This window comes from Mustela nigripes, chromosome 5 (genome assembly GCF_022355385.1).
Source record: "Mustela nigripes isolate SB6536 chromosome 5, MUSNIG.SB6536, whole genome shotgun sequence".
Taxonomy (NCBI): domain Eukaryota; kingdom Metazoa; phylum Chordata; class Mammalia; order Carnivora; family Mustelidae; genus Mustela; species Mustela nigripes.
The window spans coordinates 26,465,685-26,479,122 of NC_081561.1; the positions used below are offsets into that span (position 1 = coordinate 26,465,685).

Below are 13,438 nucleotides of genomic sequence, written 5' to 3' on the forward strand. Positions count from 1 at the left end.
GCAGAGAGAGAGAGAGGGAAGCAGGCTCCCCACTGAGCAGAGAGCCCGATGTGGGGCTCGATCCCAGGACCCTGAGATCATGACCTGAGCCAAAGGCAGCGGCCCAACCCACTGAGCCACCCAGGCGCCCCAAGCCTAGAAAATTTGAACCAACTGTCTGAGCTGCAACCATCCAGCAGACTTCACAAAGCAGGAGTTAAAAATAAATATTATGTTTGTGATTCATGGAGAATTGATGGTTTTTGCAGCAGAAAAGAAGTTGTGTAGTACAGGGACAAAGAATTATTAAAACTATTATTTCTCTACAGAAATTCTAACCTTCCCAATATTTTATGTATACTGTGCTTTTTTTTGTCATTAAAAAGTGCTATCACACTGGGCACATCTATCTTCATAATGTTGTGAGTTAGACCAAATTTCTAGACTCAAAATTTTAAAGTCCAGAAATAGAGGTAATTTTCTAGCTCCGATGAAAGATGAGGAAAGACCTAGGTCTTTTGATAATACAGCTAGTATTTTTATGACACTAACTTATTTTGAAATGTGTTATGCATTAACTATGTAATTTTACTTGGTTTATACTGCTATTAGCCACTTAAATGGCAATATAAGAAATGAAAACATTCTTCAAAGAAATACTGTTATTATTAAGATCTTCATTGGTTTGAGAAGAGCATAATCAGAAACCAGACTGTGTGTGGTCATAAAAAGCACATAGATCACCTTGATTTTTAGAAAATTTCCCTGCACCTGGCTTCCTGATTTGCATCAGAAGTGACATTTAAGATACTAAGCAAATACTAGTGTTTTCTTCCGCTCTGCACCACACATTCTGACACTTGATTTTATTTTCCTTTGTTTTCAACTCCAGATTTACATATCTCTGATGTCCTTTTATAGATTAAAATCTTTTAAGGACAAAACCTTTTTTTCTTTTAATACATTCCCCATGACTTTAAGAACAAATGGTAGATGTTTAAAATTTTTAATTCATTAAGTGACCAAATAAATGTAACTTTCACTTTTCTTACTAAAATTTGTGTTTAATTTTGTTAAAATGGTACTAGTCTATGCAGAGGCTAAATTTAAATTGTATTTATTTCCATGCATGAGAATTTTTCTTCCAATTAAGGAGTAGTAAATGGATAGCCCTTCTTGTGTTCTACATTGATTTTGTTGGAGATGACCTATTACCATAATACATATGTATCTGTCAGACAAAAATAAGAACACGGTTCTGACCTCAGAGTCTGTACATTAGAGAATAATTTTAGTAAAACGTGGGTATGTGGATAGTTGGTATTATTAATTAAAACCTTTAAAGGAAATTTATAAAATTCATTAATTCTCCAAAAAGGAAATAATTGCACTCTACTTTATATTCATGAAATGTAATTTCATGGTTATCCAAAAAGTTCAAACCTGTCAGTGAAAAAATGTCTTCAGCCTAATTAATGTCAAATTTTGGAAGCACACAGTCCATGCTTTGAATACGATACTTCTGTTTAAGAATAACAAAAGTAAGACTTGGTAGAATTTAAGAGGCAATGAAACCTGTTAGTTTCGAAAAAGATGTTGATCTATACCTGAAACTTGTATGTAAGTCTTCAGTGCTGCGTCACTGCTACTTATATCCATTTACAAGTTACTCTACCATTGCTCTCCTCGAAGAGGAGGTAATTTGTCCTGATTCCCCATAATCCAAAATGTAATAGTTCACCTGAAGATTGTTGAGGGTCGCCTGAGGGTTGACTGCATGCAGTCTCAAAATGATCCTGCTCTCAACAGCAGAAGGAGACATTGATATAGATATTTAAGTCAAGTTTTTCCCAAATTTCATTAGAATGCATAATGGATTTATGTGTATATAAACAATTGCCCCCTGAAAGGTTAACATTATGGTTTTTTGTTTGTTTATTTTTTATTTCTTTTCAGCATAACAGAATTCATTATTTATGCACCACACCCAGTGCTCCATGCAATCCGTGCCCTCCATAATACCCACCACCTGGTACCCCCATCCTCCCCCCGCCCCCCCTTCAAAACCCGTCAGATTGTTTTTCAGAGTCCATAGTCTCTCATGGTTCACCTCCCCCTCCAATTTCCCTCAACTCCCCTCTCCTCTGCATCTCCCCATGTCCTCCATGTTATTTGTTATGCTCCACAAATAAGTGAAACTATATGATAATTGACTCTCTCTGTTTGACTTATTTCACTCAGCATAATTTCCTCCAGTCCCGTCCATGTTGCTACAAAAGTTGGGTATTCATCCTTTCTGATGGAGGCATAATACTCCATAGTGTTTATGGACCACATTTTCCTTATCCATTCGTCCGTTGAAGGGCATCTCAGTCTCTCCAATAAATGGTGCTGGGAAAATTGGACAGCTATATGTAGAAGAATGAAACTCGACCATTCTCTTACACCGTACACAAAGATAAATTCAAAATGGAAAGAAGATCTCAACATGAGACAGGAATCCATCAGAATCCTAGAGGAGAACATAGGCAGTAATCTCTTCAATATCAGCCACAGCGACTTCTTTCAAGATATGTCTCCAAAGGCAAAAGAAAGAAAAGCAAAAATGTACTTTTGGGACTTCATCAAGATCAAAAGCTTCTGCACAGCAAAGAAAACAGTCAAGAAAACAAAGAGGCAACCCACGGAATGGGAGAAGATATTTGCAAATGACAGTACAGACAAAAGGCTGATATCCAGGATTATAAAGAACTCCTCAAACTCAACACACACAAAACAGATAATCATATCAAACAATGGGCAGAAGATATGGACAGAGACTTCTCCAATAAAGACACACAAATGGCTATCAGACACATGAAAAAATGTTCATCATCACTAGCCATCAGGGAGATTCAAATTAAAACCACATTGAGATGCCACCTTACACCAGTTAGAATGGCCAAAATTAGCAAGACAGGAAACAACATGTGTTGGAGAGGATGTGGAGAAAGGGGAACCCTCTTACACTGCTGGTGGGAATGCAAGTTGGTGCAGCCACTTTGGAGAACAGTGTGGAGATTCCTCAAGAAATTAAAAATAGAGCTTCCCTATGACCCTGCCATTGCACTCCTGGGTATTTACCCCAAAGATAGAGATGTAGTGAAAAGAAGGGCCATCTGTACCCCAATGTTTATAACAGCAATGGCCATGGTCGCCTCATTGTCTATTCTTGCCTCCTTTGTCATAGACTAATTGACATACAGCATGTGTGTTTGTTTTTCTAGGTTCTCTATTCTCTTCCATTACTCTGTCTACCTTTGTGTCGGTACCATACTGATTTGATTACTACAGCTTCCTAATATAGTTTGAAATCTGGGAATGTGACGTCCCAGCTTTTTTCATCTTTCTCAGGATTGCTTTTGTTTGTTTTGGAGCTCCATACAAATTTTTTTACTATTTGTTCTACTTCCGTGAAAAATTCTGTTGGTCTTTTTTAAGATCTTATTTCTTTGAGAGAGCAAGGGAGAGAAAGTGCATGGGCGGGGGGGGGGAGAGAGAGGGAGTAGCGGATGCCCGTCTGAGCAGGGAGCCTGACCGAGCCCCCAGGCACCCCTGTTGGTACTGTGATAGGGATTGCATGAATCTGTAGGTTTCCTGGGCTTTATGGACATGCTAACAGTACTGATTCATCCAATCCATGAACCTGAAATAATTTTCCATTTGTATCCTCTTTAATATTTTATTCTTTTTGTTAAAATTATAAATGGAATTGTTTTCTTAATTTTTCTTTCTCCTACTTTGTGTTAAGAAACCCAAACTCAATTTCTGTGTATGTATATCCTGCAGCTTTACTGAATTCATTTATTACTTCTAATAATTTTTGATCTAGCATTTAGAGGTTTTTTTAAATTTTTTTAAATTTATTTTCAGCACAACACTGTTCATTGTTCTTGCCCCACAGCCGGCCCTCCACGCGGCCCGGCCCCCTCCCTGCCTCCCTCCCGTCCCTCCATCTTTTCCTCCCTCGGGCCTTCCTTCATTCAGCAGATCGGGGGTGTCCCTGCTCTGTACTGAGGACTGGGGCTTCCTCAGTGAGCAGCCCCCAAACCTCGCGGTGAGGTCCACTGTGGGAGGTGACGGGAGGCAGTCCTCAGGGCTGATGAGCACCAGGAACCTGCTCCTGAAAACAGAGGCCGGTTGCACAAAGAATGCAGAGACCCATGCTTAGCACTCCCTCTAGAGAAATCTAGTCCTGAAAAGGGATGAAAAGTAAATACATCCTAGACTTCATGCACTGTGAGAATTAGTGGCCTGTACACCCTGATTCCTAGAAGCAATGAAGAGTAAATCAGCCAGTGTCGACTGGGGGTTGGTGACAACTTTTCTGACCAAATGACAGCATTTCAGCCAACATCTCCAGGGCCTCCGAGCTTTTCCTAGGGCCTCTGTGATCCTCCCATCGACCCCCTTGGGAAGCTCTGTCCTGTCGTCTTGTCTCCTGCCTTTTCTGCGCCACTTCTGTGGTGTCCCCTCCCCCGGCCAGGGCCACCCTCACCAGGATTCCCCACGCCCCATGGCTGGGTGCCCACACCCTGCATTGGGCTCCATGAGCCCCATGTTTTGTGCAAGGCCTGTGCGCTCCCTCTGGAGTCACCTGGCATCTCCCATGTAGTGGCCTGCATCTCCCTGCACTGGGTCTCCTCTGACGAGTCTGTGAGGCCTGCCTGTGCCCACGTCACGGTCATGGAAGGGCGAGTCCAGAAGGTACAGACAAGCTGCTCCCCGTCCCAGCGTGTGGATCCTGGGCTGAGAGCAGTCCCTGAGCAGAGGAGGAGTTGGGCCCAGGGAGCCTGAGGAAGGACGTGGCACAGTGAGCCCCCAGGAGAGTGAGCCTCGTGGGGGTCTGGCGCTCAGGCCTGCTGGGAGACCACGTCCCACCCACACTGGATCTGTCCCCAGGGCTGGAGGTTGTCAGGGTACCCACTCTCCCAGGCTGCAGGCTGGCAGTGACTGGTGGGGGAGGGGCACGGCTGGTGCAGGAGAGAGCCCTCAGGCAGAGAGAAGGGGGCAGGTGCTCCCCCAGGGGCAGTGCACTAGGGCAGACTGGGGCAGGGGGGAGGGTGTGCGGCAGCACACAACAGTGTCTGCAGCTGGGGTCTCCACACAGGCCCTCTCCTGAGGCTCAGCACAAGCTTGTCTGGATGGCCTGTGCTCCCAAACACAAAGTCTGACCCAGGACCTCTCCTTAAGCTCCGACTGCCAATCCTTTGTACTCAGCTCATACAAGAAATAGCCAATATTGAGGTGGTGTTGGGTGCACAGAGACGATTTTCTGGCCCACCCTGTAACACTGCTGGCATTTTAAAGCTCTCAGGTTTTGAGTCAAAAACCATAGGATGCTGGGGACCCCAGACAGCTTTCTGGAAACCTGCCTCTGAGCCTTGCAACCCTCTCATCCCATCAGAAGCCCTCCAGGCCACAGACCCATGGTCTAGGGTCCTCAGACAGCCCAGACGACATGCCCTCAATCAGAGATCCAGGAGGGGCAGCAGGACACACTGCGGATTCCAGCTAACCCCCCTCCCAGAAAGTGAGGGTGCTGCTGGATGAGCCAGGTCCAGGCCCAGGAAGACACCAGAGGCACAGGAGTAACTGAGGAGCATCTGAAGGTCAGGTAGGGACAGTGGGAATCTCGGGTGGTTTGGCCTGGGGGCAGCTCCCGTCCCCCTAAATCCTCAGTGTGATGGCTCCGCTGGGGGATGGGGGAGGGACCAAGCCAGGAGCACACATGGCTCTGCTGTCAGAGGTCGCCAACTCAATCCGTGCACAGGTGGGGAAACCCGGCCACACCCCAAAGAATTTCTGTAAACAGGAGCCAGCTCAGTGGCAGCCGACCTGGGAATTCAGCCTTCCAGCTGCCTGAGGTGGGATCGACCCACAGACCAGCACACTAGCCAGAAATGGACGAAGGAGAAGCAGTTCTGCATTTCAATAGTTTCTGAATTACCAGTTTGTTCCTCTTGTTCATATACTTGAAAATGTTCTTCTCATGCTCTCTGCTGGAGAGGTTCTTGAAAAATCTCTGGTTTACAGGTAAAACCATCCAGAATTGACCTTGGTTGGCACAGCTGTGCTGGGAAAAGTATGGAGTTTTCCCAAATACTAAAAATAGAACTCCTGGGGCACCTGGATGGCTCAGTGGGTTAAAGCCTTTGCCTTCGGTTCAGGTCTTGATCCCAGGGTCCTGGGATCGAGCCCCGCATCAGGCTCTCTGCTCAGTGAGGAGCCTGCTTCCTCCTCTCTCTCTGCCTGCCTCTCTGCCTACTTGTGATCTGTCTGTCAAATAAATAAATAACTTAAAAAAAAAATAGAACTCCTGTATGATCCCACTACCAGGTAGACATTTGCAGGAAATGAAGTCAGTTTCTCAAAGTAAGATCCGCACACTCTCATCCAGTGTCCTAGAGGAAGGGCGGACACCCTTCGCAACAGAGCCCGGGTGTGGGAGTAGTAGGCAACCTGCCCCTGGAGGCAGGTGCCTCCCTGGACAAGGGGCTGCCCCACGGCTGGGCTGTATCCACAGCAGCACATTCAATGTCCTGGATGTCCTGGATACTAGGAGGACACGGAGTACAGCACCAGGCCAGTGAGTGTCAGGACACACTGCCCCAAATACAGCACCTTGGCAAATTAAATACAGAAACTGAAAGAATTTTCCATAGAGCAGAAGCAGGAAGATCCCTCTGATAACCAGCCATCAGCCCTCCTTCCCTGAAGCAGGTCGGAATACTCCCACGGGAACTTTCTCTCCCCCGACCGCAGGGAGGACCTGCTGATCACCAGAGTCAAGGAATTTAGGGCCACAAAGGCTGTAGGAACAAACCTGGTTAAACTAACCTTTATCTTCCTAGTTACTTTTTTACCGTTTACCAGACCTAGCTCAAACCCGTGTCTCAATTCTTCATGCACTGATTGTTTCTTTGCCTAAGACATAGAACTGTCTGCTCCAATCGCCTCTGCCGTCTCCGTGTTCCTGTGAGGCTCCCACCAGAAAAGTCAATACACTCCGCCAGCTTTTCTCCTGTTCATCTGTCTTTGTCGGTTTCCAGACCCAGCAGAGACCTTAAGAGGAGTTGAAGAAAATTTCCTCTCTTGCAGCCCTGGGTGGGGGGTGGTGGCAGGGGGAGTCAGGAAAACCCATCCTGTCTTCCTGACCTTGGTCAAGCCGCCCTCTGCTGGGAAGCAGCACAGGGCTGTGCATGGCTGGGAGAGCCCCGGAGAGGCAGGTGGAACATGTAGGCAGCTCCCTGACCCCAGCCAGGGGACGTGGCCCCACTGACAAGTCCAGGGTGTGATGCTGAATATTATCATGGAAGCTTCCCGAATATCAGACCTTCCCCACCCCAGGCTTCATTATTGCTCCTCATTGTGGTTGCTGCTGTTGGTTTAGCGGCTTTTCTGAGCTAACTTTGTCCAGTCTGTGTTCTGTGCTGTGTGTGGCCGCTGAACCCCCGTGCTGTTAACTTCGTGGTCAGCCAGGGGCTGGGCAGAGGGGTCACCGGGTTTCTGAGCTATGGCTACAGACTGGAGGGCCCCACAGCCTCCTCCTCAGGTTCAAATAGTCTGCTCGAGCGGCTCACGGAACTCAGGGAAACACGTTACTTACTAGACGACCCATTCATTCAAAGGACGGAACTCAGGACCAGGCAGCTGGAAGTGACGAGCAGGGCAAGGTGTGTAGCAGAGGCTCAGAGCTCCCCTGCTCTCGGAGGGAAAGAGGCCTTTACCCACCTGCACTCTGACCTTCGTCTGTTCTTCCAAACTGATGATGTCCCTCCTTCCAGCTCATCTGTTAACTCAAGTCAAAGACCTGGCGGGCACCAAAACGACCCCTCAAGCAATAACCACTGCCTGACCCCAGCAAGACACCAGCAAGATCCCAAGACAATGACTGACCGGAACTTTACTGACCCCCTGCACCTGCCCACCAATCTCCGTCCTAGATTTTCCTCATATAAAAGCCCAGGAGTGTTTTCAGCACCTTGAGACCGTGCCAGTCCTCGACCTTCTGGTGTCACCTGCACCGAAATACATTCCTTTCCCGTGCCACCACCACTCGTCTCTCTGCCTTTGGATCTGGGACACTGTGGACAGTGCAATGTAGCAAGTCAAATCCCAGTCCTGCCCCTCCCCGGGGTTCACCACCGCTGCTGCTGCTCGCTGCAGTTCTGCTGCGGCTTAGTGACAGTTCTCAACTGATTTTGTCGAATCTGTATCCCTCGTCGTGTGTGGCCACGGAAGTGTCTGGTCTGTGAATGTAGTGGTCAGCTGTCAACTGGGTGAGATTTCCTTAAACATCTGGAAACTTCCCTCCTTCTGGGAGAAAAAAAAAAACCTTCTGGTCCTTGCAGATGGGGAGGAGGGCTCTGGGTGCATGGGTGTCGGGATGCACCTGCAGCACCAGCCAGGCCTCTTAGCACCCTGCCTTGGCCTTCGCTTCCTACTTGCCGAGTCTGACAATCGCCAGAGGGCAGAGCCTAGGGCCTTCTCAGGTCTGCCCTGAGCAGGCACCCAGCCCATGCATGCAGTGTCCCAGGGGCTCAGGAATAAGTCAGAGCTTCCAGGCCCCTCCTCCCAAAAGCTCCTCATCACCCAGCCTTTCTTCCAGTGATTCTGCTTGGTTTCTCTTTGCCCCAACTCGTATCCATTGCCCTAGCAGAGACACACATAAGCCTTTAAATGGTTTGGACCCCAAATGTCCTCCAGTAGCCACCTCACTACTGGGAGAGTTGGTGGAAAGCAGCAAGTCACAGAGGAATCCAAGGGTCTGGACTAGGTGTGTCCCTCTCCTGAGGTGGGGACATCTGTGAGAAGAGCAGGTAGCCAGCTGGTGGGGGCGGTGCAGGCACCTGAAGTGCACAGGACAGATGGGGTAGATGAGGCCGAGATCCCCGGGTATGTTCCTGCATCTGGGCTGAACTGGTCCTCAAAGCTGCAGATTGGCTGGGACCATCTTCAGGCTGAGGAGGAAAATGAGGGGCGCAGAGGGGACTGAGGAGGCTCAGCTTAGACAGGAAAGGGCTGAGCCATTCCTTTGGGGGAAAGGCATGTCAGGTCCAGGCTCATGGGGACAGAACATGAGTCCACTGCACTCCGTGAAATAAGCCAGTCCCTAAAGGGCTGATACTGGAGGAGGCCACTAGTGAGGGACAGAGAGTGCTCCAGCTCATAGAGATGGAAGGAGCTGCTGGGGGCCGGGGCTGGGGAGGGGGAATGGGGATTCGGGTCTCGTGGGCAGAGGTTCAGCTTGGGATGATGAAGAAATGGCAGCGATGGACGGAGGTGGCAGGTGCAGAACAGTGAGTGTACTTATCGCCACTGAACTGGACCCTGAAACATGCTTAACAGTATCAGTTGTATGTCAGTTACAGCACAATAGGAAAGAAGAGAGGCAGGAGGACGGAGCCATCCCAAGTCCTAGGAGGGCAGGGATCCTGTATCTTAGTTCTCACTCTCGTGCTGTGAGCCCTGTTGGAGCTCACAGCAGGCACTCAGTTGAATGCTCGCTCAGATGCCGTGCAGGCAGATGAGGGCACAAGTGCAGACCCACCGGTGGGCACTGAGGAATCCCAATGGGACGTGCATCCAGACTGAGTGAGCACCCACATTTCACAAGTGTCAGCACAGAAACAGCCATTTAAAACCAAGGCAGGTGACCATAAGCTGTATTACAAGGCAGTAATCATCAAGACAGTACAGTATCAGCACAAAATCAGACACAGATCAGCAGAACAAGAGAGAACCCAGAAATGGACCCTCAACTTTATGATCAACTAATTTAACGAAGCAGGAAAGAATGTCCAATGGGAAAAAGACAGTCTCTTCAATAAATGATGCTGGGAACACGGGACAGTCACATGCAGAAGAATGAAACTGGACCATTTCCTTATACCACACACAAAAGTAGACTCCAAATGGATGAAAGACCTCAAGGTGAGACATGAATCCATCCAAATCCTTGAGGAGAATGGAGGCAGCAACTTCTTTGACCTCAGCCACAGCAATTTCTTGCTAGACAAGTCTCCAAAGACAAGGGAAACAGAAGCAAGAATGAACTGTTGGGATTTCATCAAGACAGAAAGCTTTTGCACAGCAAAGGAAATGGTCGACAAAACCAAAAGACAACCAACAGAATGAGAGAAGATATTTGGAAATGACATATCAGATAAAGGGCTAGTATCCAAAATCTAGAAAGAACTTATCAAACTCCACACCCACAGAATAAAATAATCCAATCAAGAAATAAGGACGAATGGATAAGGAAGATGTGGTCCATATACACTATGGAGTATTATGTCTCCATCAGAAAGGATGAATCCCCAACTTTTGTAGCAACATGGACGGGACTGGAAGAGATTCTGCTGAGTGAAATAAGTCAAGCAGAGAGAGTCAATTACCATATGGTTTCACTTATGTGTGGAGCATAACAAATAGCATGGAGGACAAGGGGAGATGGAGAGGAGAAGGGAGTGGGGGGAAATTGGAGGGGGAGGTGAACCATGAGAGACTATGGACTCTGAAAAACAATCTGAGGGGTTTGAAGGGTCAGGGGGTGGGAGGTGGGGGAACCAGGTGGTGGGTATTAGAGAGGGCATGGATTGCATGGAGCACTGGGTGTGGTGCAAAAATAATGAATACTGTTATGCTGAAAATTTTTTAAAAATCAATAAATGCAAAAACATTAAAAAAAGAAAGAAAGGAGAAGACATGAACAGACATTTCTCCAAAGAAGACATCCAAATGACCACCAGACACATAAAAAACTGCTCAACATCCCTCAACATGAGGGAAATACAAATCAAAACTATAATGAGATCCACCTTAAACCAGTCAGAATGGCTAAAATTAACAACACAGGAGACAACAAGTGTTGGCGACATTGGAGAGAAACAAGAACCTTCATACACTGTTGGTGGGAATGCAAGCTGGTGCAGCCGCTCTGGAAAACAGTATGGAGGTTCCTCAATAAGTTGAAAATAGAGCTCCCCTACACCCCAGCAACTGCACTCCTGGATATTTGCCCCAGTGATACAGATGTAGTGAAAAGAAGCGCCATCTGCACCGCAATGTTCACAGCAGCAATGGCCACAGTAGCCGAACTGTGGAAAGAGCCAAGATGCCCTTCAACAGATGAATGGATAAGGAAGATGTGGTCCATATATACAATGGAACATTCCTCAGCCATCAGAAAGGATGAACACCCACCGTTTGCACTGACATGGATGGAACTGGAGGGGACTATGCTGAGTGAAATAAGCAGAGAAAGACAATTATCACAAGGTTTCACTCATACATGGAACATAAAGAATAGAGTGGAGGAGCACAGGGGAAGGAGGGAAAACTGAATGGGAAGAAATGAGAGAGGGACACAAACCATGAGACACTCTGGACTCCAGGAAACACACTGAGGCTATAGAAGGGAGGGGGTGGGGGGAGGGGTAGCCGGATGATGGGTATTCAGGAGGCCACGTGCTGGGATGAGCACCGGCTGTTACAGGCAACTAATCAATCACCAAACACATTAAGATCTGCTGACGTACTATATGTTGGCTAAAGAATTTAAATTTAATTTTTAAATTTAAAGAATTAAGTTAAATAAAAAAATAAAAAATAAAACCAAGGCAGAAACCATACATATCCCAGAGGGCTCTGCGCTCCTGGAGGCTGAGCTAGTGGCCATGGCCAAGGCCTCTGGCGGTCAGGGGACTGGGGCTCTGACGGGTGGCTCGGCACACCCCTGACTCTGAAGCCCCAAGGCGTCGGCAAGGTGCACGGACTGGGAGGGAAGACCCAGCCATAGGCCAGGCTGGCTCCCCGCCGCTGCAGGACCACTCCCACCCCCCAGGCAGTGTCTGTCTAGAACCAGGAAGAAAACCTTTCCATTTGATTGTTCTTTTTAAAGATGGTTGCTCAGCCTGGACACAGGAAAACATCTGACATAAAACTAGACCATTCACAGCTGCAAATGACCCAGAAGTTATCAGAACACAGTGACCACAAAGAGACCTTGTGTCCCCAGGGGGGCCTCTTGTGTGTGAGTGCAGCTGGGGGCCCTGGACATGTCCATGTGCGCAGAGCTGGGCTCCACAGTCTCCCTCAAGGGGACAGGAGTAGGAACCTGCTCTGACAGCTCTGCTCAGGATGGCACACACCCCCCTCGATGGAGACAGGACAGGCCCTCATGAGCCCCGGATGTCCTGCTGATTCTTGGGCATGGCCTGAATCGCAGCTTCTTCATGAAGGGTTGGGGGAGGGCAGCCTGGCCTCTGCAGGTCACACAGGTCCTCCGGGGATAGCACCTTGGTGGGTTTATGGCCCAGCAGGTACCTGTTCAATGGCTCTCCTCACGCCACACAACCTCAATCCCATTGGCCAGGTCAACCCCCATCGCCTGGTGACAGGCCAAGGTCAGTCAGTAAATCACCACCGCCAATCCCCCAAAATAAGCCCCCGTGTAGTAAATGTTGCGCTGGTCCCTGGGGATGTGGGTCTGGGACAGTGGCCTGCGCTGGTAGCTGAAAAGTCTTCATTGGACAGCCAGTGGAAACTGGGGTGCAGGGTACCAAAGGGGGAGACAGGATCTCCATGTCCACATGGTCGCAGAACTTCACGTCCACATCCGCACACAACAGGTGGTCCACCTCACAGAGCAAGCGCTGCTCACAGAGGCGGCTGACCATCGCCATGCGCTGCATGGACATCCTGCAGTGCGGGACACCGGGGACCTCGAGGACCACCACCCTCCAGCCCTCCCAGCAGGGCACACGGGCCCAGCAGCCCGCTGGCCAGTGAGGACCTAGTAGGTGACCCTGTGTCCCACCATGATGGGCTTCTGTGCCCTCTGCAGGAACAGGTCTATGAAGACCACCTATCTACAGGGACGAGGGACAAGGCGGGGGGAGGGTCCCCGTCAGAGGCTGGTGGCAGGACCCCAGAGCTGGGGCCCATGAACGTGGGCACTTTCTTCACGGGGATAGGCCCTGGGCCGTCTGCTCACGGGGCCTCCCGACCTTCCGCTCCCAGAGATGGGCGCCATCAGCACCCCATCATGCAAAGGGGAGCCTGAAGCTTCAGCGGTGGGAAACCAACCCCACAGTCAGCATGCTGGAACAGGAACGCCCCCTGTGCCGAGCCCCAGGCAAACCTGCAGGTGCCCTCCCTTGGCCGAGCCCCTGCAGGTCCTGTCCCCACCGGCCAGGACTGGAGCACCTTTGGGCACAGCCTTCCTTTCTGTGGCCTACAGACTGGCTAGAATCAACACGGCTGGCCTCCTGCCCCACTTCGCTTGGAGTGGGCAGTCGCTGGCCCCCATAGAGCTGCCTCCACCGCCATAGGGTCCTCCCGTGAAGGCTACTGGGCCTCTTGCTGACAAGGTCCATCAGTCAACCACTGCTATTCCTAGGGCCACCCTCGAACT

The 13,438-nt window shown here is 49.1% G+C and overlaps 1 pseudogene; it reads right to left on the minus strand.

The window, feature by feature from the left end:
- Positions 1-12,200: 12,200 nt before the first annotated feature.
- On the minus strand, positions 12,201-12,877 carry LOC132018559 (histo-blood group ABO system transferase-like; annotated as a pseudogene).
- Positions 12,878-13,438: the final 561 nt, after the last annotated feature.